Raw genomic sequence first — 27,110 nt, forward strand, 5'->3', positions numbered from 1 at the left:
ATGTTCATTCCACTCTTGCTCATATTCTCTAGTTCACAAGAACAGTAGTTATTGTAGACAGAAAGGAAAATGACAGGGCAACTAAAAATTTAAGCTTAGAGTTGCCAAACGCTCTGCTTTTGACCAACTGCTGGAGGAAAGAACTTCAAGATTCCTTTGGAGTTGGGCCTGTCTTTGCTCTAAAAGTGCTGGCCACCTGTCACAGAGGCACCCGCAGAAGTTGTGGCCTGATTTTGGGCAGTTGAAACAAAGGATAATCAGCTTCCAGGAGATGAATTGCAACTGCCAAGCAGGGAGCCAGTGGTACCCTACAGCCAGGGGAAGCAAAGACAGCAGACCAGCGGGGAGGAAGTCTGGTTTTAATTTTCCGTGGCACCATGCAGCAGCTCAGGGAAGGGCCACAAATTGGGAGAAGGCCACGGCTTGACATATAATCACCAGTGGCAGCAGACCTACCGAGGCAGCCGGTGGCGACCCAAGGGCTACTGCAGCCTTTTCAAGAAACAACTCAGAACTGGTCAGAACAATACCATCTATATTTCACTTCCCTTCTTACTGCACGTCCCCACCTAGAGCTGAACACAGAGACACTGTGAACCCTTCCAAGTGAATGTTTGCTACGCAAGTGTTGACCACATGGTTTGTTTTGAGAGCCTATTTAACTGAAAGCTGGAATCTGGGCCAGAAAAGCTTTCATTTTGGCACCCTTCTCCAACATAGCTTCCCTGATGGCTTAACTGGGAAAGAGAAATTATCCAGAAAGAAACAGCAGAGTGGAGACCATTCTGCTATTCACCATCTCCTCTTTCCAACCTCCAGTGACCTTTGAAGCTGTCTGATGCTGTCTGACCCAGCCAGCCTCCGTCTCTACTAGCAGCTCTGATTTAAGATGCCAGCCGGTACGTGCAAAACCAACTTCCTCATTCCAATGGGCTGTCATGAGTTTTGATCCATGGTCAGAGACCACTCTAATTAGTAATCCAAGGTGTCACAATCTTACACTTCCCTTTATTGCCCAGTGTAATGATGTAGTTAGGATCCTTACAAGGTTCTCTTGCCTCACTTTTGGAGTGTGTAAACCCTATGTGTAAAATCCGTGTGTCAGGCACAAGCAGGCGGCATTCTGATCTATTAGTTGATGTGCTCCCAGACTGTCACATAAACCAATAATAAAGATGACCTGACCACTCTGGTTTGGCAGGAAATGCAAACTGAACAAAATCCCCCCACTTACACTGGCTGGCGGCACAGAATCTGCCTGCCTGCAGCGCAGGAGCCACAGATTCAACCCCAGGTCGGGAAGATCGGGAAGATCCCCTGGAGGAGGAAATGGCAACCCACTGCAGTGCTCTTGACTGGGAAATCCCATGGTCAGAGGAGCCTGGAGAGCTGGGGTCAATAAGATTGAAAAGAGTTGGACACGACTGAGCAACTGAGCACACACACACACACACACACACACACATACACACACAGGCTTTTATTATAAAACACTTCATTATAATATACTGTAATCTCCAAGAAGGCTATAAGAGAAGGAGAAAGGCAGAAAAACAATGGTATTTCTTTGTCCTTCCTCATGCCTGCTGAGGATATATTTCTCAGATCCTGCTTCCCCAAAAAGAATGAAAAATAGAATAAAAAAGAAAAGAAGGAGAGCAGAGATCCCCTCAAACTTCTCCTGAATCCAGTCCATCACGCCCACAGCGTACAGCATTTCTGCTGCCTCCTGCTTTAGGATGGTGAGTACAAGTGTTTCTTGTTTTTGTTTGTTTGTTTTTGTTGCACTGGATCTTCCTTGTGGCACAAGGGGTTCTTGAGATGGGCAGGCTTCTCTAGTTGAGGTGTGTAGGCTTAGTGGCCCTGTGACTTGTGAGGTCTTAGTTCCCCAACCAGGGATCGAACCTGTGTCCCCTGCATCGGAAGGCAGATTCTTAACCACTGGACCATCAGGGAAGTCCCACAAGTGATTTTTTTAATCCACTATTCTTACAAGCATTTTTGTGCAGACGTCTTTATAAGTGTTTGAAAATATCATAAAACGTTATCTGCTAATACAAACATAGAAAAAGAATCTGCTTCATCAGAGATTTTAGTAGTCATTAAATCGAAAGGAGACTGTGTGTGTGGCATCTAGGGTTATTAGAGGAGAAAAATGAAAACACCATCATGGATACATTTCAAAATTCTTTTCTTAAAAGAGAGAAAAGATTGAGTCTAATTTACGTAATGAAGGGGATTACTCTTTAAAACAATGAATCACTGTTTTAACAGAATATAGTATCATGACCGAAAAACTATGTTTTCAGTGTGGATGTAGGATTCAAAGAAATGTGAAATTCACCCTCACTGTGTACTTCAAAATGCACTCCATTTCCATCATCAAATAAGCAAAATAAGAGACAGGATCCTACAAAAGAGAAGTCTAATTCCCCTGCTTCTGGGAAAAGAAGAATAAAACCTCAGTTCGGGTCCCAACTTTGTAACCAGACAAGGCCCAAAGGAACTGGGAGGAAACGCCTAGTTATCTTTGGGGGCCTCAGTATTATAATAAAACATAAATAGATAAAGTCAATATTGATGAAAGAATCTATTAAAATAACTTATTTACTCTTTGCTGAATATTTATTAAGCGCCTTCCCGCTAGGCACCTCCATGCCAGAAACCGAGGATACAATCAGAAGACAGGCCCTGTTAGCAAAGAGGTCATTAAAAACCTTTACAATGGACTTCCCTGGTGGCCTAGTGGTTAAGAATCCACCTTCCAGTGCAGGGTATTTGGTTCAATCCCTGGTTGGGGAATGAAGATCCCACGTGCTGCAGGGCCCTAAGCCTGCATGCCACAACTAAGAGCTAGTGCAGCCAAAAATACCAAAAATAAATACTAAAAGGAGAAACCTGTACAAGAAAGCTCTGGAAGGCACATGAAACCATACCACAGAGGTCTTGCCCAGATCACAGCCCCTGGGAGACCCTACTGGAAGGTGGTAAGGGCTGTTATAAGCCTTGAAAAATAGGCAAGTAAGGGTGGACAGCAGGCAGTCTTCATCCAGCAAAGTGCATTAACAAAGACCCAGAAATCAGAGGGAGTTGTGGTTCCCTGGAAGGCAGCTCAACAAGATCACAGAGTGAGACATAAAGCAGAGGTGAGGATGAATGCAGCTGGAGAAACTAGCAGAAGCCCTGTATCTTGACGGGCTTGGTGGGCCGTTTTGAGATATATAGACTTTACCCTCAAAGGCCACTGGAAGTCAGAAGTAGCATAGCCTGCTTTTATTTAAAGAAAGAGCATACAGCTTACAGTGTGGGTCATGGATTGTTGGGGGTTGAGACTGAGGGCAGAGCAATCCATTAGGAGATGTGAGAGGGCAGTGACTTGAGCTAAGGACATGACAGAGAGGCTAGGAAAAAGCAAAAAAAAAAAACTACGGAGGATTAAGAAGCAGAGTGTGACAGAATTTAACTAACTTGATGTGAATGGTAGCAGAGAGGTCCATGTTTCTGTTGTGAGCAAATGATGCATAGCAGGAGGCACGTGGGAGATGGAGCTGTATGAGAAGGTTGTGAGTTCAGTGTGAGATTTACAAATTAGAGGAATCTATGGACCATCCCCATGAAGATGACCAGGGGGATATCAGTTGTAGAGATCTGGAAAAACGATCAGGCACAGAATTAAGAGTTGGGGGGACAGGCAACCCACCCCAGTACTCTTGCCTGGAAAATCCCATGGATGGAGGAGCCTGGTGGGCTGCAGTCCATGGGGTCACTGAGAGTCGGACACGACTAAGCGACTTCACTTTCACTTTTCACTTTGATGCACTGGAGAAGGAAATGGCAACCTACTCCAGTGTTCTTGCCTGGAGAATCCCAGGGACGGAGGAGCCTGGTGGGCTACCGTCTATGGGGTCACGCAGAGTTGGACACGACTGAAGCGACTTAGCAGGAGCAGCAGCAGCAACACACATATGGTAACCAAAGCTACAGGAATGGACAAGACCACTTAGAATGAGGTTGTCCAGTGAGAAATGGGTCCAATCTAGATTCCCTGGGTAACACCACTTTTGAGGAATATGAGGTGAGAAAGAAGTAAGCCAAAGAGAAGACAACAAGTAAGAAGAAAATTAGGAGAGAGGAATTACGGATCCAAGAGAAGACACTGCTATAAAAAAGGAAAGTGTGGTCCACATGATGGGATGCAGCAAAAAGATCACTGTAGAGAAGCTGTCCAAGTGCCACTGGATTTAATAATAACTGTATTGTTGGTGATCTTGGCAAGGAAACTTTGAATGGAGAGGAGGTAGTGAAACCAGATTACAGAAACCAGAGGAATGAATGCAGGTGAGAATGCAAAAGTGGCAAATTAGACCATTCTCTCAAAAAACTTGAGGGTTCTAAGTCCTTGAGGACTTGACACTATTGTATCCCCAGGTCTAATACACAACAAGCGAGAAATAAATATTCACTGAATTAATGTTAAGGGGAAGGAGATGAGACAAAAGGCTACTGGGAGGATAAAGTCAAGGAGGAGGATGGAATCCAGAGCAGAAATTGAGACATTTACTTTAGGAAGATTAAATATCTCTTCTCTCAAGATAGGATTAAAGGAGACAAGAAAATTGAAACCACTGTCATTTCCAGGTGGTGCTAGTGGTAACGAACCTGCCTGCCAATGCAGGAGACATAGAGATGCAGGTTCGATCCCTGGGTTGGGAAGATCACCTGGAGGAGGAAATAGAACCCACTCTAGTGTTCTTGCCTGGAGAATCCCATGGACAGAGGAGTTTGGCAGACTATAGTCCATAGGGTCACAAAGAGTTGGACACAACTGAAGTGACTTAACACATATGCACATCATCAAATGGCTTCCACTTTCTTGACGAATTCAGAAGCAAGGTGATGTGCTAAAAATGTTAGTGGAGATGATGAGTGAGTAGGTTTAGGAAAGTGGAGAGAAGGACAAGAACCAACTGGGAAACAGAAGGATCCACTGAGCCCACTTGAGTGTGGAGAGCTCGACTCATGTGGCAAAATTAGCATGAGCAGGTGTTGGAGGGATAAGTAGAGAATGACCATGACCCCAAAGTAGAGACTGCAGGAAGACTGATCTGGGATTGGGCTTTTCTAAGTGAGTAAAACAAAAAGACAAGGGCATCTGAGGTATTTGCAACTGGGCCAAACTAGAAGGAACTGAGGATGTAAGGGGCAAGTGGGACCAATGAGGCCTTACTGAGGACAAAGGTCAGATTGTAGAGGGCGTAGCAGAGGGAGAGTTGAAGCCTCCTTATGGGGGGAAAGTGTGAGTCACTCAGCTGTGCCCGAATCTTTGTGAACACATGGACTGTAGCCCGCCAGGCTCCTCTGTCCATGGACTTCTCTAGGTAAAAACACTGGAGTGGGTTGCCATTCCCTTCTCTAGGGGATCTTCCTGACCCAGGGATCAAATCGAGGTCTCATGTGTCGCAGGCAGATTCTTTACTGTCTTAGCTACCAAGGAACCCCTATGTAAGGTAAACATCTCTAATCCTGGTGCTTTTCTAAATGGCCATTAACATGGGGCCATAACCAACCTCTGCAACTTTGTCTCATTCACCCTCCAAGCTCTCAGAACACTGCCTTGTTCCTGAACCTCCTAGGCCTCTTTTGTGATTGCTGGCTTTCCAGAGGGTAGACAGAGGCAGTATTTTACTCACTTTCAGAGCAAAATTCTTACCATTAGAAAGATTATCCACAACATTGGTAAATGAAGAGAGAAAAGTATACCTCCATATCTTCTCATTTGGTGAAATGCAGAGATTTTGTGCATTTTCCCTGCGTAGGTACATGTAGAACACTCTTAGTTCCGAAATCCACACAGCAAATCCCCAGCTCTGGGCCATGAACTAATATTGAAAATTAGAAAAGAAGCTGCAGAAGGAGCCATGTGGCTGATGTGAAGAAGTGAGGCTTCAGTGGCAGATACAAGCCACAGTGTTCATAGGGCACCTCCTGAGCAAGTAGAGGATTCAGTAAATTACACTCAAAAATATACAAGCAACTCCTACAGCTCAACTCCAGAAAAATAAATGACCCAATCAAAAAACGGGCCAAAGAACTAAATAGACATTTCTCCAAAGAAGACATACAGATGGCTAACAAACACATGAAAAGATGCTCAACATCACTCATTATCAGAGAAATGCAAATCAAAACCACTATGAGGTACCATTTCACACCAGTCAGAATGGCTGTGATCCAAAAGTCTACAAATAATAAATGCTGGAGAGGGTGTGGAGAAAAGGGAACCCTCTTACACTGTTGGTGGGAATGCAAACTAGTACAGCCACTATGGAGAATAGTGTGGAGATTCCTTAAAAAACTGGAAATATAACTGCCTTATGATCCAGCAATCCCACTGCTGGGCATACACACTGAGGAAACCAGAAGGGAAAGAGACACGTGTACCCCAATGTTCATCGCAGCACTGTTTATAATAGCCAGGACATGGAAGCAACCTAGATGCCCATCAGCAGATGAATGGATAAGAAAGCTGTGGTACAAAAATACACAATGGAATATTACTCAGCCATTAAAAAGAATACATTTGAATCAGTTCTAATGAGGTGGATGAAACTGGAGCCTATTATACAGAATGAAGTAAGCCAGAAGGAAAAATACCAATACAGTATACTAACGCATATATATGGAATTTAGAAAGATGGTAACAATAACCCTGTGTACGAGACAGCAAAAGAGACAGTGATGTATAGAACAGTCTTATGGACTCTGTGGGAGAGGGAGAGGGTGGGAAGATTTGAGAGAATGGCATTGAAACATGTAAAATATCATGTATGAAACGAGATGCCAGTCCAGGTTCGATGCACGATACTGGATGCTTGGGGCTAGTGCACTGGGACGACCCAGAGGGATGGTATGGGGAGGGAGGAGGGAGGAGGGTTCAGGATGGGGAACACGTGTACACCTGTGGTGGATTCATTTTGATATTTGGCAAAACTAATACAATTATGTAAAGTTTAAAAATTAAATAAAAATTAAAAAACAAATAAACAGCTATTTATGTAAAGCTGTGAAATAGCCTGAGTCCCAGCAGCAGATGTCATAGATATGCATGAAAGTCAAACAGAAATTCTAACTCATTACAATTTTTGACAGCATATTAACTGTAGTGAATATTCTGAAGATCTTAAAATGTCAGAAGTGATGCTATGAAAATGAATGCTTACTCGAAATCTCAAACTGTCACAGGTGACTTTATTTACAGGCACATGGTGATTTCTGAGGCCATATGCAGTTAATAAAATGTGACAAAATGGGTTCTTTATGGACTAAGTGACCCTTAGTTACTACTACTTAGAGTCAAAATGATTTAAAATTTTCCACCATGACTATAAATTATCAGTCACTAAAATTTTTATCATTCCCTGAATTACACCAAAGATCCAGGAGCAAATAATACAGCAAGCCTGGAGTAGGGTGAGGTGTGCTGGAAATTGCCCCGCAGTGTGGCAAAGCAGACAGACAGAATGTTTTCAAAGCATTTCACTAGGGACATGAATGTGGGTGTGGAAATACTATTTATAACTCTGAATTTGGGGATTTTTTTTTTCAGTAGTGAGATTTCAGTGTTAAATAAGGATAAATTTCATTAATTCAGAAAGCCCTAATATGAAATTTAATTGAAAGAACAGCTAGTTTGTGAGATAATCAAAGGAAAAACAAGGTTCGCAGGGACTATTTGTACAATTTCAGTGGCAGAGAGGTACAAAAGGGCAGGAGCTGGGTTTGAAGTCTCAGGGCTTGGGCAGGACTGAATCAAGGTTCTGTGGGGCTTGAAGCTTATATAAGTTTGGGGAATCCACTTTAAGAAAAAGGGAATACAAGATTCCAAATGTAAAATTAAGTATGGAAGTGAATATTTATTTAGAATGAGAAAATTACTATATAAACAATTGTAACAAATAATAATACATTTGTTTTATAATTGTCATTATAACAAATTTTCAAAGGCTGAGAAATGCCACAGACATCCAAAATCCAGAAAAATACTTCTGACATACCTGACATAGTTCTATAAACTAACTTTCTTGAATTTGTGTTAAAATGGCTATCATCAAAAAGTCTACAAATAATAAATGATAGAGGAGGTGTGGAGAAAAGGAGAAAAGGGTATCTTCTTACACTGTGGAGAAAAGGGAACCTTCTTACACTGTAGGTGAGAATGTAAATTGGTGCAGTCACTATGGAGAACAGTATGGAGGTTCCATAAAAAACTAAAAATAGAGTCACAATATGATCCTGCAATCCCACTCCTGGGCATATATCCAGAGAAGACTCTAATTTGAAAAGATACGTGCATCCCAATGTTCATAGCAGCACTATTTACAAATAATCTAAATGTCCACTGACAGATGAATGGATAAAGAAGATGCGATGTGTGTATATATATACATATACATATATATACACACACGCACACGCACACACACACACACACACACACACACACACAATGGAGTAATACTCTACCATAAAAAAAGAATGAAATAATGCCATTTGCAGCAACATGGAAGGACCTAGAGATTATCATACTAAGTGAAATAAGTCAAAGACAAATATCATATGATATTGCTTGTATGTGCAACCTGAAAATGCAAATTAACTTATTACAAAATAGAAATAGAGCCACAGATATAGAAAACAAACTTATGGTTACCAAAGGAGAAAGGATGGGATGGATGAATTAGGAGTTTGGGATTAATACGTACACACCACTAAAATAGATAACCAGCAAGGACCTGCTGTATAGCACAGGGAACTATATTCAATATTTTGTCATAACCTATAAGGAAAAAGAATCTGAAAAAGAACATATATACTAAGTATATAGATAAGAATAGACATATGTGTGTGTGTGTATACACACACCGAATCACTGTGCTGCACCCATGAAACTAACGCAACATTGTAAGTCAACTGTGTGTGTGTGTGCTAAGTCGCTTCAGTCATGTCTGACCCTTTATGACCCTGTGGACTGTTGCCCACCAGGCTCCTCTGTCCATGGGATTCTCCAGGCAAGAATACTGGAGTGGGTTTCCATCCCTTCCTCCAGGGGATCTTCCTGACCCAGGGACAGAACCCACATCTTTCATGCCTCCTGCATCGTCAGGCAGGTTCTTTAAAACTAGCGCCACCTTTCTATTATTAACAGTGTAGAAAGCTTTCTAATTATTTCACTGAGCTGCTGATGGTTTTGAGCGTCATTTCAAACGGATCCGCCAGACTTTGTGAGGCCAGGATGCCTTCTGTCTGCCACAACACAAGCTGAGGTGTTGCAAGGCAGAAAAGTTGCATGTACTCAGACACACTGCCTCTGGTTGTGATCTCCAGAGAGCAATTCTGATATATTCTGTTCCATGTAACTCCCATTGAAAAGAAGAAAAGCCTCCAACAGTTTTACAATTATATTCAATTGTAGTCACTGTATTATCAAGTATGTTTCTGATAGAAGAGAAGTTTAGTTTTGACCAGGAATTAATGAGAGAAATAAATCAGCAGTTTAAAATTTGTCATGCCTGATGACTGAAAGTATTTTCCAGAGGTAAGTATCAATCATTGTTTCTCCTCTGCACCTCACTTACTTCTGAGATCAGCTACACAGCAGAGTCTTTGGTCCATTATCTGGGTATTAAGTGGACTACAGAGTAACAAACTACATACAGAAGTGACCACGAACTATCCCACTATCCCCAAACTAAGTGCACCCCCCTTAACTCGATTCCAGATAACCCCCTGCCATTCTATCACGGCCTGAAACAAGGGGAAGAAGGACGGACAGCAAGTTGCCTTAGTGGTCCTTGGACCACTGCTGGTGAAATATTTTCCCTTTGCACATTTCACCCAAGCAGATGAGAACATATTGCAATGGTGCCCTGCAGGGGGACTGAAACTTAAGCCTGCCCAACTTCCACGTCAGTCTGCCTCTGACCAGAGTCAGGTCACTGCTCTGCCACTAAGCCCATGGCTCTGGAAAAACCTTAATTTGTCTCAACTTCAGTTTCCCCTCTGTCAGATGATGCTGCCGCTAACAGTAAGTATTTCATGGGTTGTTGTGAGCTCTGAATGAGTTAACTCACGGAAAGTGTTACCGTAATACTCAGCGCACCGTAAGTATGTAATAAACATTAGCTCTCAGCATTAAGTAAAGGGTAAAATACTGCAGGGCACCATATAAGATAATGGGCTTTCCAGGTGGCACTAGTGGTAAAGAACCCACCTGCCAATGCTGGAGATGCTAAGAGACGTGATTCCACCCCTGGAAGATCCCCTGGAGGAGGGCATGGCAACCCAATCCAGTATTCTTGCCTGGAGAATCCTATGGACAGAGGAGCCTGGAGGGCTGTGGTCCATAGGGTTTCAAAGACTCGGACATGACTGAAGTGACTTAGCATGCAAGCATATAAGATAATAAATGTGTGCTTAGAAAACTTATTCATATATCAACAATAAAGACAGTAAGCAGACACAAGCACCATATATTAATTTTAAATGATTTCTCTAAGGATAGCAATAGCATCACCCTAAATCACCATGTGTATTTGAAAACAATGAAGCTATTTTTAAAAAATACATTTGGGAGATTTAATTTGTACAAAACAAATGCCTCTTCTTCCCATCTCATTGTCGTTGAACTGGAGGATGGGTGATTTGTTCCACTACAATATTACGGGGACAAGAAGGATGTTGCTTTTCTGGTACGAATTATTCTAAGTGATGTGTTATATTTCCCCTCCTAGGAAGCATATAAAGAATTCCATTCCCAGAAATCAAGGTTTCAAAACATCTTCAGAAGCAAAGTAAACAAAACGGAAAACAAACTTTAACAATGATTTCATTCATAGGAAACTTCTCATTGCTAATAACATCAAGGAAGAGTATAAACCTTTCAGACTACACACATTCTTCATTTTACCTTCAAAATCTAGTTATTCAATAAAGTATACATAGAATTACTGTACAGATTTTCTAAGTGCAAAAGCATAAGCTATTTTAAAGCCCAGTTTGACATAGAGGCCCCTATAAAACCAAATATGTGACCTTTCAAAGTCATAAGTGAATATGCTGGAAGATGCTCCAGACAGCAAGGATCAGAATAAATTGAGAAGAAAGAAATATTTTCTGCCAGTAGCAAGCATCAAGAGTGCCAAATGTAGGGGACATAGGGAAGCTTTTGAAAAACAGAAAAGATCTTTGTGGAATCATATATCTACTTAAAGCAAACCAGATGATAATCATTACTTATTAGAGATTAAATTTTGAACCATCTTAAATTTGAACACGTGAATTTGAATGGCTCAAGTCCCTTCTCACAGTCCCCATAAATGTGCCTCTCTCTTCTGAAATAAATAAATCATTGCTCTCTGCTCTGCTGTTTGGCTTCATAATATCAACTCACTTCATGGTTGCACTGCATGGAAGGCGGAAGAAACATCATTGACTTAAGAAGCTAGATCTTAAGGGGTGACAGGCAGCACTTGTGAGGACTCAGGTATGAGACAGAAAAATCCTGGCAGTTATCTTATTTTTCATGAAGAAACCAGAGCTGAGCTTTGCCAAGCAGACAGCTATGAGCTCACCGGTCTGAAATAATTACTCATTGAGACTTTTCCCCAGGACAGAACTAATGGGTTTATGCAGAAAACATAACTCGAATATTGATTTACAGAGTTTTTTCTTTTTAAATCAGTAATCAGTAGCCTTTGCCTGTAGTTAAGCCTAACAAAGTTCTCGGGTACACTGACTGATAAAGTAGGAAATTAAAAAGGAAATCAATGTTCAACTAAAACAAATTGTTTTAAACTCACATTCTTTATGTCTAGTGGTCTCGTTTCTGTTTTAGGAGATGAAGAAATCAAAGCCTCAAACAACTGAAATGGATGAAAGCATTTTTAAGGAGTTGAATATTCCACAACTGCAACTCGGAAATTAAGCACAAACTGAAGCACACCCAAAACAAATTGCTCTGTTTAGCCTAGAGCTGACCTGAGCAATGTTCTTTGTAATCAAGGCAAGATGTGCTGTGATGTTAACAGAGGGGCCAAGGACATCAAAAGTGGATTGTATTCAAATGATTTCCGTATCTTTACGGAGCAGAATATAAACACCGATCTGCAGTCTTTCAAAATTGTGTTTCATGCCTCAAGAAAACAAGTTCAAGTACTGCGAAGAGTGTGTGTGCATGCGCTCAGTCACTCAGTCATGTCCAACTCTGCGGCCCATGGAATACAGCCTGCCAGGCTTCTCAGTCCCGGGATTTTCCAGGCAAGAATACTGGAGTGGGTTGCCATTCAAAGTGTATGTACCTAAAATTCAGTAAGGCATGCTCTGAAGCATCCTTTCTTCTTTTTTAAGATGTAATTATTTATTTGGCTATGGTGGGTCTTTATTGCTGCATGCAGGCTTTCTCTAGTTGCAGGGGTCAGGGACCACTCTCCAGTTGCGGTGCTCGGGCTGTAGAGCGCAGTTTCAGTAGTTCTGGGGCACGGGCTTAGCTGCTCCACAGCATGTGGGATCTTCCCAGACCAGGGATTGAACCTGTGTCTCCTGCACTGACAGGTGGATTCTTAACCACTGGACCACCAGGGAAGCCCAGCACTTTCTTTCAACACTCCTACTCTGTGGTTTAAATAAGAGATCTATGCAGAACCAACAATGTCCAGCATTCTCTTGTTTTTTAGATTCTTTGCTGGATGTGTAGAATGTCTTCACTTCTTATTTGGGTTTTATGTTGTGTTTAGTTTTATTATGTCATTTTAAAACAAAGCACTTTTTAAGAATACTGCCCCCTGAATCCTATCAGTAATGGCATTGCCATTGATGACAATACAGAAAGATGCAAAAAAGTCTTTTGAGAACATTTCACTGTGTAATCAAGTTGTGTACATGCGGTGCATGCTAAGTCACTTCAGTCGTGTCTGACTCTGTGTGGCCCTATGGACTGTAGCCCACCAGGCTCCTTTGTCGGCGGAATTCTCCAGGCAAGAATATTGGAGTGGGTTGCCATGCCCTCCTCCAGGGGATCTTCCCAACCCAGGGATCGAACCCACATCTCCTGTGGCTCCTGCACTGCAGGCGGATTCTTTACCACCCACCCACCGGGGAAGCTCAATCAGGATGTAGGGGGTGCTAAAGTAGCGAATTTGCTGACATAATACTCAAAGGTTAACGACACATACTTATTTCCCAACTGGCGAGGGTTTAACTGTATGTCACAGAGGTTGATACACACATGGTTGGATAGCATGAACATGAACTTGGGCAAACTCCAGGAGATAGTGAGGGACAGTGAGGCCTGGCATGTCACAGTCCATATGGTCGCAAAGAGTCGGACATGATTTAGAGACTGAAGAACATATAGGTGTTGTTATACTATTGTTGGGGACTTCCCTGGTGGCTCAGACTGTAAAAGCATCTGCCTACAATGCAGGAGACCTAGGTTCGATCCCTGGGTCGGGAAGATGCCCTGGAGAAGGAAATGGCAACCCACTCCAGTATTCTTGCCTGGGAAATCCCATGGACAGAGGAGCCTGGTGGGTCCATGGGGTGGCAAAGTACTATTGTTATACTATTGTGGATGATACTGAAAACTGACCATATTTTTCCCCAAAAGAAGAATGGAATGCTGGTTAGACAGCTAATCTGACAAATGTCCAAAACAGATCAACCGATCAACCTTCTTTTCCTCCAACAAGCATAACCTTTCACTGATTTAGGAACCTGATTGGCTCCCCTTTTCTTCTCCAGTCCTACCCTCCCTTGATAAGGTGGTTCATTCTCATATTCAGGGCTTGGCTCAAATAGCACCCCCTCAAAAAGCCCCTCTCTGACCACCTCATATATGAAGCACTCTCCTGCCCAATGACTTCATCCATACCCTAATATTCTGTTTTGCTTTCTCCTTAACACATCTTTTCAAAGCATCTGGTTTGTTGTTGTTTATCATTGCTCTCCCCTAGTATAGGCTCCATGGACACAGGGTCTATTTCTGCACACAGAGCATCTCAAAAAATGACAAAGTTGATGTTCTTAGACTTGTAGGTCAGGTGTTTAGGACATTTGCACTTGGAATTTATCATGGTCTTATAAACAGATGTCACCCAAAAGCTGGACTGGGCTGAAAAATTGACTACCTGGAGGATCCTTCACATGGCAGCACGCCTTAATTCCTCTCCACGTGGATCTCTCCTTGGGACCACTTTAATGTCCTCATGGCACAGGGGCAGCCCTCAGGGCAAGCAATCCACATGACAATAGCAAAAATTGCAACGCCTTTTATGATCTGACCTCTAAAGTCACATACTCACACTTCCACCATTCCACTGGCCATGGGAGACAGCATGGGAGGAGGCTGGTGTCAACCACAAACTGGCACTTGACAAGAGCATCTGCCAGCGCCTGAGCGACAAAAACTCGGGCATTTGCCATCTGCCTCTGCAGAGACTGAACCCTGTTCTGCTGCAGCTGACAAACTTCATCACCTGCTGAGGGGAATTCAGTGTAGAGAATGAGGCACTCTGTGCTCCAGGGAAACTGGTGGGACAGGTCTGTATACAGTTAGATATTTTCTGGATTCATGACCCTAATGCTTGCATCCCTTCATAATTAGAAAAGCTCCTTGTGGCTAGTAGAAAACCTTCAGTAAAGTAAGTGCTTGATTGCACTGAACTCCCCCTTCACCAAAATCTTATATATTGACCTTGCCCCACTACCTCTTTGGAGCAGTGTCTCAGAGCTATCTGAGATGCTGTTTCCTGGGCTGCAGTCCTCATTTTGCCTCCAAATAAAACGTCACTCGCAACTCACACATGGTATATCTTTTTATTAGACACTGGAAAGTAGTGAGCGCCAGGAATGAGGCATGGATCATGGGGAATCACCATGGAGGTCGGTCACCACACTGCTGGTTACAGTCAGTTCACTATTGAAACAGCAGGCCTTTAAGGTAAGGCAAGCACATATCCATCCATCTCATATTTGTACATATGACTTCAATATTTGTGTGTGTGTGTGCCTGCTCAGTCGTGACCCCATGGAGTGTAGCCCACCAAGTTCCTCCATCCATGGGATTTTCCAGGCAAGAACAATGGAGTGGGTTGCCATTTCCTTTTCCAGGGGATCTTCCCAACCCAGGGAGAGAACCTGCATTTCCTTGTCTTCCTGCACTGGCAGCGGATTCCTTACTTAAAACACTTTAAAAGAAATAAAATTTTCTACTTTTCTATGGAGCCTGGAAAAAATACTTGAATTTCTTCCTAGTGAAAGAATTAGATGTAAAGAATCATAAAATGACTACTGTTGTCTCTTTCATTTTCCGTTTAACAATAGGTTGCTGGTTCTGTTTTAGTATCTACTTAGCTGGGGATGTGCAGCACTCACGCTCTTTGAAGTGTAGAAGTGAGATTAAAGGCTAAGTTCAAACTGAACCGGGAGTTCACACAGTATTTGAAGCAGGTCCCCAGACAGGATCTGCAGCCCATGTGTCTTTTGAGACAATGATATATGCAATTCTTACACCAAAAATTACCTCACTTGTTACCAGTTGATTTTTCAGGGGTCTGGAAACCACAGTATATTATTTTACCACCCAGGGTGAAATTAACAACAGACTATAGCCATGTGTAACCTTGATCTTCTCAGGGATCAAGGCCAAGGAAGGTAAATATAGTTGTGTGTGTGTTTTTTTTTTATCTTGCTGAAAACAAGAATTACCTGTCTGGATTTTTAAAATTCATAATAATTTTTCACAAGGTGATGTGAAGAATAGCTTCTCCTAATTATTTCAGATAAGACTCTTGCATTTTTAATATTGCTAATTCTATATGAATAAACTGATCAATCAATAAATTAACCAAAACTACCTCAAAAAATGCTACTTAAAAAAAAAAAATGAAAAGCAAAGGATTGGGAAAGAGAAAATGGAGCCAAATCCATGATGTTAATAAGAGTAGTGAGTAAAAGTAGCAAGATTTAACTAGAATGAGAACCCCAAAAATCTGCTATGGAGAAATGATTTCAGAAGGTAAAACATAGACGATGTTTTTTTTCATCAGTAAAAGTAGCAAGATTTAACTAGAATGAGAACCCCAAAAATCTGCTATGGAGAAATGATTTCAGAAGGTAAAACAAAGACGATGTTTTTTTCATCTGCTGTCCCTTTTGACATCCAAAAGATAGAGCATTCTTTTGAGAGAGACTATTTGCTTTCTAGCTCAAAGTTATAGAATGTCACTGCGACTTGTTATCTAAAACTTGACAGCTGATACACAGTTTCGGGGGTGGGAGTAGTCACTCAGTTGTGTCCAACTCTTTGCAACCCCATGGACTGTAGCCCACTAGGCTCCCCTGTCCATGGAATTCTCCAGGCAAGAATACTAGAGTGAGTTGTCATTCCCTTCTCCAGGGGATCTTCCCGACCCAGGGATCAAATCCGGGTCTCCTAAATTGCGGGCAGATTCTTTACCATCTGAGCCACAAAACCACACAAATTAGGGGAAGCCACACCAAATGTCAGATACCCAGTTACAGAGAAGAGAGGAAAAACTTCAAACTCCACTTCACTTCAGGGCAGAAACTGACCCTTAAGTCACATTTACTTCATATTAGAAGAAAAACTCACTAGCACATTTTATGCTACCATGCATGGACCCCAGTGTAACAAAGGCATCCTAGAAAATTCTTTCTCCAGAAACTCAAAACAGCTGGTGCTAGATGGTTGAGAATGCAGGCAGCTAGCTAAAAGCTTGAGAGTATCAGCGGAGTAGCCAAGATCAGAGAGCTGAGAGAGGCAGCCAGAGAGCAGGGCTTTCTCAAGATCATTCTGGTTCAGCAGATGGACTCCTTTTTTACTCAGTTCAAAAAAGGAAGAGTTTCATTTTAGACTGAATCCCAGGAATGTAAGTCCAAGAGTCACCAATGAGAGTTCTCTCTGGAAAAGAAAACTGTTGCCTTCCTGATTTGATCTTTCTACAGCCCAGGCATGAAAAACCAACCTCTGCTTCTGTGTTAAAGCATTGGCAAGGGTAGTCACAGCTCCAACCAGCTCCACGTTACAAGGACCTTTCACAGGCACTCATGCCTCTGGTCTCCGGAGGTGTCATCAGAGACCGATCTTCAGCATCTCCACAATAAATGACACCGCTGTGAAGTAAAGCCTCTCTCTGGGGAGGCGCCGTCACTTCAGTGCAATAGCCCATTAGCCTGGGGACACTTGCCTTCTACTGCCAGGTTCTGCTAACCCCAAAGTGCACACACAAACTAATTCCCTTACACGGTAGACCGAGCAAAAGACACAGGCCTACACACTGATCGGCGGCTTCTGCAAAGAACAAACATGTATATTGTTTCCCATCACAATGGCAAATGCCAAACTCCTACTTCTGCCTTTTCAAAGGAAAAAAAAAAAAAAAGGGTGAGGGGGAAGGAGGACATCTTCTAAGGAAAACCTGCACTTACTTGTTTTGCACGCATGAGGAAAGTCAGTATACACACTCATGCCACAACTATTTCACCCCAGATGTCCACGGCAATGGTTTCCCCAGCTTTCAGATCTGGAACTATCTCTTCTGACATAATTCTCTGGGTTCTTTTTCTTCTCAGCACAGCCCTTCTTTCAGCTCTTGTTGTTCATGAAAGAGATGGCATTTTCTTTCAGGATAAAGGTTATACTAGTCAAGGTTCTCCAGGGAAATGGAATCAACAGATAGCTGGAGAGTCAGAGAGAGAAAGAAGTGGAGGGTAGGGGGAGACAAAATACATATAATATGTACCTCTATATAATATATTTACTATATAATATATTTACTGTTGTGGGGGGGATATTTTAAGGAACTGGCTCATGCTGTCATGGATATTGGCAAGTTCAAAATTTGTAGGGTAGGCCAGCAGGCTGGAGACTCAGGGAAGAGCCAGTGTTGCAGTTCAGGTCCAGAGGCAATCTGATGGCACATTTCCTTCTTGCTGGAGGAGGTCAGTCTTTTGTGTTGTTCATGCCTTCAACTGATGAAATGAGGCCCACCAACATTATGGAAGGCTTTACTCGAAGGCCACTGATTTAAATATAAATCTCAGCTAAAAACACCCTCAAGAAACATCCAGAATAATGCCTGATCACATATCCAGGCACCACTGACACATAAAATTAACCATCCCAAAGGGCAAAAAATATTTATAATTTGTTATAGATACGAACCATCAGTCTATTCACCAATGATATGAGACAAGGCTAAGTCAAAAGTACTGAAAAGTTATATCTAAGTATAAATTTTTTTAAAGGCCCAAAAAGCATCTTAAATAATGTGGTGACAGACTAAGTTGTTTTATTTTTCATGGTATCAGTTGGGGAACTACAAATTCATAGCATGCTGTGGCTAGAACAGTCTTTAAAAACCAGCCTACCTGGCACTGGGCATAGATGAAGAGACCAAGGCAAGGTGGAGAATTCAATAAAATCTGAGAATGGGGTGGTGCATGGCACAGTTGATGCAAAAGTGCAAACAGCTAAGAAACCAGATAAAACTCACACTGGAATGCCTTATGTGGAATGTTTCTGAGATCAAAATCACACTCCACTGTCTAAATATACAACTTCTGGGCAACACCAAGATAGAGAGAGAAAGACAGCTGAGCAGGGTGCAGGATGATTGGACCAAGCTGATCTGTTATCAAAAGCGGCCTCTGTGTATCCAAAAGACAGGCCATCCAGGCACGGATAACTAAGAGTTCAGTTACTGCCTTTATTTTGATAAGCTCCATGGGAAAATGAGGCTTTGGCCACCACCATGCCAACATCAGCAAAGACTGGCTAGTGGATCTGTGGTTTCTATGCTTCCCAGAGGGACCCTTAATAATCTGTCTCTCATGGGGTGGGGGTGGGGGTGAGATTCAGCAAATATTAGTGAGTTACTCTCCTTTCCTCCTCAGATAGATGCCAGCAGTGGGTCCCTTTAGTTGACGAGCATTTGCACAGGCCTTGAAAACAAATTATTAAGATTCAGCACCATTATCAAAGGGGCCTTGGCAGAACCTAATCTCTGCGAGACAGCAAACTGGCCCAGAAGTGGGGCAGTGACCTTCAGTCACCTGCTGGCCTTGCTGCAATCTGATGCCTAAGAAACGGGGATTCAGTGCATCTTTGATGCCCAGTCAAGGCTTTGAAGCTGTGTCAAGACCGCAGGACAAAGGCAGCACTGTTTATGCAAATCTAGAAACAAAAGAAGCTAGACTCCAGAGCCATTAAAAGTAACATCAGAAATGCAATACCCAGGGGTGATTAGAGGCCCTGCACCAGTGTGAAACAGAATGCCTGAAAGTGAGGCTGGGCAGCACACCAAAACACACACTGGGAAGGAATCCTGAGTGGCCGCAGCCTGCCTGAATGTGCTTGAGGCCTTGGTGCCCGCAGTTCCTTAGCCAAGGGGCAGCCTCTGTGTGCCGCAGGAAGGAAGCCGGGCCACCACCGCTCCCCACCTGGGGCATGCAGGCCCGTCCTGAGAAGTTCCAACGTGTGCTCTCAAGGCCAGCCCTCTTGCTGCCACGTCCCCTTGGCAGTTCAGTCATCATGTGGCACAGGCCTTCTGCAGGAGACAACACTTTCAGGGAACACCTTTGGGCACTGTACCCAACAGGGTGAACACCGGTGGTAAAGAACCCGCCTGCCAATGCAGGAGACGTAAGAGGCGACGGCTCAGTCCCTGGGTCAGGGAGATCCCCTGGAAGAGGACACGGCAATTCACTCCAGTATTCTTGCCTGGATGATCTCAGCGACAGAGGATCTTGGCGGGGCTATAGTCCACAGGATGGCAAAGAGTTGGACACAACTGAAGCAACTTTCACACACACAACAGTGTGAAATAAAAATGAGCTTCTAAGAAAACTTAAGACCTTTTTTTTTAGGCCACCCCCCAAAAGATCTAAAATTCAGCTGAGGGTCCAGGAAACATCAATCGTGCAGTGTCACATTTCATGAAAATTCTTTAGATTTTGTTACTTCCATGAAGGGGCTTCCCAGGTGGCTCAGTAATAAAGAATACATCTGCCAATGCAGGAGACGAAAGAGACACAGGTTCGATCCCTGGGTCGGGAAGATCCCCGGGAGGAGGGCATGGCAACCCACTCCAGTATTCTTCCCTGGAGAAACCCATGAACAGAGGAGCCTGTTGGGCTACATTCCATAGAGTCACAAAGAGTCAGACACAACTGAGTGACTGAGCACTTCCATGAAGGGACTACTGATGTCAGATCAGGAAGGGATCCCGGAGAACATCTGTCTCATCCAGGGATTCTTACGTTTGGCCACACAGTCCCATCCTCTGGGAAGTTTTCAAAATATGTCACTTGCCCTGATCCTATTGCAGAGATTCAGACCTAACTGATGCCTAGGTGGGGCCTAGGTATCAGTATTTTTTTTCTATATTTTAATCAAATGATTCTAATAAGCAGCCACATTTTAAAGCCACAGTTCTGGCACCTCTCTCTTTTGTTACGGAGGAGAAACTGAGGTCCAGAGAGAATAAGGGCTTGTTCAAAGTGACACAAGTGAACAGCACCTCCCTGTCCACTCACAGAAGTGAAGTGAAAGTCGCTCAGTCGTGTCCGACTCTTTGCAGCCCCATGGACTACACAGTCCATGGAAGTCTCCAGGCCAGGATACTGGAGTGGGTAGCCGTTCCCTTCTTCAGGGGATCTCCCAACTCAGGGATGGAGCCCAGGCCTTCCACATTGCAGGCAGATTCTTTACAAGCTGAGCCACCAAGGAAACCCACAAGGCAACATAAATTAGAAAACGAGGACATTTGCACACTGCAGGGGGCAGGGGAAATGGACGAGGCTGCTTTGGGCTGGAGGCCGCGGTCCTGGAGACCCCCAGTGCACTTGGCCTCACCTTCCTTCGCAGGTGATCATGATCTTCTTGGCGGGAGACACTGAGCTGTGGAATGCAGCTCACATTTCAGAGAAGGGGAAGGACTTGGAAAGAAAATGGGACACATACACTTGAAGACATTTACAGTGTTACCTAAAGGACACGATAAAACAAGGGTGTAAACACTATGAGACTTAGCAACTGAGTTGTGATCGTCCCCAGAGAGGGCTGCCTGTGGGTGAGGTTGTAATACGCTACTATACCAAGCCTGAACATACCATTGTGCAGCAGTGACAAACTCAGAAAAACCTTTGGTACAGTGGACTCGAATAGCATGAATCTCCAAAAAGCTCTATTTTGGTTTCATAACCAGTGCAGACACCAGGTTAGGGACTTGGTAATATCATAATATTAAGGCTGAACTTCAACTCAACTGGGCTTCCCTGGTGGCTCAGGCGGTAAAGAAGTTGCCTGCAATGCAGGTGATCTGGGTTCAGTCTCTGGGTCGGGAAGATTCCCTGGAGAAGGGTGTGGCAATCCACTTCAGCATTCTTGCCTGGGAAATCCCATGGACAGAGGAAACTTTTAGGCTATAGTCCACGGGGTTGCAAAGAGTCAGACACAACTAGAGGACTAACACTTTTCACTTTTCAACTAAGCTTATTTAATAGACTGTTTATTCTTTTCACACATGACAGGAGGAGTTTTAATGGCATGCCAAAGAGAAAATCAAAGGTAAGAAAATTAAATACCAGCACAAAAGAAACAAGATAAGGGCATATGGATCCTGAAGTGGGTCACATGATTACCACTCAGTAGAAAGAAATGCACTGGTTTGATTTCCCTCTAGACTATTAAGAGATGTTCATCAGTAGATAGCTTTTCTTCTATAAACCTAAATACTTCATGAGCTCATGATGTGAGATAACTGAGCAAATAAGAGGGTTGGAGGGAGTGTCATTTTACATCAAGCCCCAATGCAAGGCTCTTCATATAATGGGCAATCTGAGGCACTCCCTTAAATTAAAAAAATTTTTTTTAAATAGCCACTATTGGAAGGAGGGAGGACATATTTGCTTGACTCCATAAAAAATACAAATGATGCTGCCTGGCAGAGCCTCTTCTTCATAATCTTGTACATTACAATTTCTCTTAATAAGAAAGCCCCTTGGCCGTCTTGATTGCTTAAGCATCTGGAACCTGGGGTTTAGAAGATTCCAGCGAGTGCCAACTTTCCAAGCTTTGAAAATCCCAGGGCCTGTACTTTGGATGCATATACAGTCCCTCCATGAGGGCCCCCTATTCTTCACAGGGCCTTCTAGGCACTCATCTCCCACAGTTCCCAGACCCAGAGGTGCATATAAATTACTCGTGCACATGTTTAAGATATAGGTTCCAGGCCTGAGGCTGGGAAAGATTGAGGGCAAGAGGAGAAGGGGGTAACAGAGGATGAGATGGTTGGATGGCATCACTGACTCAATGGACATGAGTTTGAGCAAGCTCCAGGAGCTTGTGAAGGACAGGTGTGCTGCAGTTTATGAAATCGAAAAGAGTTGGACGCAACTTGGCGACTGAACACAGCGTCTAACAAGATTGAGGAAAGGCAGAGGGGAGACTTGAGATTTTCTAAAATATTTTAGCATCCTGGCTGTTCTGAGCCTTACAGGCCAACTCTACAAAATCTATCTGAAATGCAAGACACGGTCTGACTGTCTGAATGCCCTTCCACCCCACCTGCTTCCAGCAGAGGGAATGCAGCCCTGGAAGAACTGCATATAAGCTTACTGTTTGGTGGTGCGGCGATGACATGAAAAATCCTGATTCCACTTGGCAGCAACTTTCCACTATCTTGGCGGGTCTCAGCCATAATCACTGTGGTGTGTGGAGCTTGGACAAATTATGGGGCTGGCTGGAAACCAAGAGACGAAAAAGCAGTCCAGCAGTCCAGCAAGGGACTCTGTGTTGGAAATGCCATGGCTCCAAATGTCCATGACCATATTTCTCACGGATAGCCCAGAAATTTAAGTTCCACTGTTGGAAATTGTTGGAAACCCTGCCTTTCCCAAGACCCTGAAAAGTGGCAATTTCTCACCCAATATGACTTTTAGGGAGAATGTCAATCAACACACAACCACACATTCCTCTTTCTCACAGAATCATTTCTTCCCCTGTAAGAACAGGAAAGTTGGACATGGTTCACTGCCCTCCCCACCTCCAAAATGTATACAATTGCTCTCAGAAAGCAAAGCAACTGGACAGTAAGAGTTCTATTCTTTACTGTTTAAAATGTAGGCACTTTGGGCTACCTCCATGGTTTTCCTGGGCTTGACAGCTAACTTAGTCTCTCTGGGCTGCTCTAACTAAATACTACAGACTGGGTAGCTCATATACAACAGACATTTATTTCTCATAGTTCTGGAAGCTGGACGTTCAAGATGAGGACGGCAGCATGGTCGGGTTCTGGTGAAGGTCGTCTTCAGGGCTGTAGACTTCCTGTGGCGTCCTCATGTGGTGGAAGAGAGGAGGGAGCTCTCTGGAGACCCTGTATGACAGCACTAATCCCATTCTTGCTTCACCCCCCATAACTGAAGCACCCCCCAAAAATCCCTACCACCTAACACAGTCATCTCTAGGGGTTAGGGTTTCAACATATGAACTTTGTGGTCCATCCGGGAGTTGGTGATGGACAGGGAGGCCTGGCATGCTGTGATTCATGGAGTCGCAAAGAGTCGGACATGACTGAGTGACTGAACTGAACTGAACTGAACAGATGTTCAGATCATGGCAACAGCCAAAATGGGGAAAACTCCAGTTAAGGAACTTCCTCTCTCTAGCCTGATATGTCCCTCAATAGACTTTGAAATAATCCAACCTAGGAGGTGAGAAGAATGCTTCCAACATAGCCCATTCATCCCTTAAACTAAGTACTCAGGAGACTGCTTCATCAGGGCAGCCTGCCCCCCACCCCCGGCCACAGCCTTCTGCCGTCTTCTTAGGGGTGTGCAGCCTAGGATCATTACTTATGCTATCATTTATATTTTTTGAAGTGTACATCTTCTAAGTGGTTTTGAAACATTAATCAAAAATGTTGGGGCAAAGGAGATTACTTTGCGTTATGTTTGCCGAGGAACAAAATCTCATCAGCTAACCCAGTTAAGTCAGGGGGGAGGCATCAGCTTGCTGAACCTGACAAACAACTAAAATAATTACAATTACTGCCTCACTTAAATGAGATGTGTTATAAAATCATAAATTTAGCCTTGGCAGGATGTCGTGAAGCCATTATGGGAAGTCTGAGTCTGACAGGATTTCTGTACAGTGCTCCTAGAGAGGAAAAGAAATGCCCTCCAGCCAAATCTAAGGTTTAATTCATGCAAGAGACTTGGCTAATATCACCGACCACAAATGCTCTGTTTTCATGGCTCTGAATGGCAGCAAGTTCCAGGGAATTAATTACAGCCACTCCTATTTATATTCTGCATGGCTTTTCAATTACCACCTATAATTTTTTTTTTACCTTTATGAACATTCACACACAGCATTCCAACCATGGGAATGGAGAGCCGAGGGAAAAGTAATGCAATTCTGATCATTTCACCGCTAGGTCACTCGCTGGCAGCTTGCCAAGCCTTCTGGCTCTAGAAAGCACTCACTACTTGAGCCCTAGGGATCCTGAGAAGCCTGAGCAGAGAGCAGCGGTCACCCCCCAATTGCCTACAGGGGTCAGGCAAACCACATTCGAGAGTCGGACAGCAGGAGCCAATCGCAAGTGCATACAGCGTGGGCCTGATGGCAACATGACTGCCTGGACAAAGTCCAGGGGACAGGGGCTAGCCAGCCCCACAGTTGTTGCTGTGTACAATTTTCAGGGGGATTCTCCAGTGGTCCAGTGGTTAGGACTCTGCAATTCCACTGCAGGGGGCACAGGTTTGAACCCTGGTCAGGGAACTAGGATCCTGCACGCCATGTGGTGCAGCCAGAAAAATAAAAATATAAAAAACAAATTTAAAAAGATAAAAGAGAAACAATCAGGAAAGAAAATGCTTGAAAAAATTAAGTGTTAGTCGCTCAAATGTGTCCGATTCTTGCAATCCAGTGGACTGTAGCCCACCAGGCTCCTCTGTCCGTGGGATTCCCCAGGCAAGAATACAGGAGTGGATTGCCATTTCCTTCTCCAGGGGATCTTCTCAACCCAGGGATTGAACCCGGGTCTCCCACATTTCAGGCAGATTCTTTACCATCTGAGCCACCTATGAGGACTCTAACAGATTTAACTTAAAAAAAAAAATCAGCAATTTGATATGCTGAGAACATGAATGCAATTAAATGAACAAGTCACTCCTTTGAGAATAAAAATGTCAAGACATATACAGTATACACATTTTATAAGTCCTGATGAATAATAGCCATGATTTAAACACTTACAGTGCAACCTCTTCATGGTAACTGGTAACCTCAGATGGCAACTGGTGAATAGAACTAACAACCGGGCTATGGGCTGATCATTTTCTCTCAAACTTTAACTCGACTGTATATTGTTACATGATTTGAAGAAATGTGCAGAACTGAGCCTTATAATAGTTCTACTATCCTCTCTAGATAAGCCTTATAATGGACCTACTATAGTGTGTCTTAGACTTGAAGACAGTGCCTCACAATCATAGGACCCATGAGGACATGTAAGTCCTGGGAAAAGGACTGAGGCACAACCAATAGCCTTTCTGATTACAAAGCTTTCATTGTTCATTCCTCTGACCACCAAGACAGTCAAGGGAGAGGGACACAGGGAGCGTGCTTATATACCTGGAGTCGCAAAGAAACTCAGCAATAGAATCATAGGGAGAACTGAGTTGAAGACAGATACGTGAAACCAAACTCTGCTTAGAAAAACTGCATGCTCCTTTAAACCAGGAGCAATACTGGTTATAAACCACTCAGCATTATAAAATACTCAACCACTGAGCAACAAAGGGTTTAAAAATCTAGAAATCTGTTATTGCACCCCAACACTTATTCATTATATAATATACTGGGGGAGCATCCCTTAACTATCCTGTGCTTTGGTTTCTGCACCTGTGGAAGTCAACTAATAAAACAGATCCAGGACAATTTAGGCATCATTTTAACTCTGTAAGCAATTTGTCTGAATTTGAGCAAAAGGATAGGTGACTTCAGTTTTTACCAAAGGAAACATGTAATTCTGAGGTCCAATTCTGTTTTGAAATTGTAGGATGGGAGAAGGATTCATAGTTTTCTCCAGCTATTTGGAAGAAAGTTGAGTTTATGTGTCAATCAAATCCAAGACCACTAATTAAAAAGGCTGAGAAGCTGACCCTCCGTCTTACCAAAAATGCTGCCATCACCATGCATATGAATAATGCTGTCATATTCATTTGTCACTAAAAATCCTTGATAAATTGTTCTGTTGCTAAATAGCTGAGATCCTGGGAAGTGACTTGTATATTTATGTCCAACACATATATTTCGTCTCGTTCTATTCCTATAAAATCTACCAACACAGAACAGAGTTTAGTAACTATAAAGTGCCTAAGCTAACTGATGAAATTAACAAGACAGCGGAAGGGAGCCACTGAGTCCTTGTGTCACTCAAGCAGAAGGGGCCATTCTTCTTTGAAAGAAACACTGGCATTCTTATCTTTCTAAGTTGGGTCAACTGACAGAAGCAAAAACTAGAACTAATTGGTCCTTTCTTGATCTTAAACAGACCTTCTGTACTCAGTCTGAGACATCAACTGCCTGAATCGCATCCTGGCTCCACCATGCACTAGTCTTGTGAGCCCAGACAAGTTTTTTAAATTCTCTGTGCCTCAGTCTCCTCCTGCCTAAAGTGAAGACAGTGATGACACTTCTCACCTGGGCTTGCTGTCAGGAGTAAATCAGTTATCATACCAAAGGGTTTAGAACAGCCCTTCCATAAATGTTCATTTCCATTATGCTGATAATTTTTGTTGTAAGGAAGGAAATAAATAGAGCTTGAACGTATTTTCTTCTTTAAATTTTTCATTTTAAAATTTTAAAGAGAAGAGAAAGGAAGAGAAATATAATGGCAATGAGACCTAAAGGAAAAGACATATAGGAAATAGCAACTACTATCTATTTAGTAGCATATGTGCAAAAAATTATATTACATTATCTCATTTGCTTGTTACAATAACTCTTTGCAAACATGCTAAATTGC

At 43.1% G+C, this 27,110-nt stretch overlaps 1 protein-coding gene and 1 long non-coding RNA gene across 2 annotated transcripts in view; one reads left to right on the top strand and one right to left on the bottom strand.

Annotated features, from left to right (window-relative positions):
- COLGALT2 (collagen beta(1-O)galactosyltransferase 2) overlaps positions 1 to 27,110 on the bottom strand; it is a 121,303-nt gene that overhangs the window by 88,785 nt on the left and 5,408 nt on the right. The gene's annotated exons all lie outside the window — the stretch shown is intronic.
- Positions 13,561 to 26,914, top strand: LOC113906857. Its single transcript, XR_003515002.1, has 3 exons — positions 13,561 to 14,995; positions 21,610 to 21,646; positions 26,637 to 26,914. It is a non-coding gene; the product is annotated as an uncharacterized LOC113906857 (long non-coding RNA).

The sequence above is a fragment of the Bos indicus x Bos taurus genome, chromosome 16, assembly GCF_003369695.1.
Source record: "Bos indicus x Bos taurus breed Angus x Brahman F1 hybrid chromosome 16, Bos_hybrid_MaternalHap_v2.0, whole genome shotgun sequence".
NCBI classification, from domain to species: domain Eukaryota; kingdom Metazoa; phylum Chordata; class Mammalia; order Artiodactyla; family Bovidae; genus Bos; species Bos indicus x Bos taurus.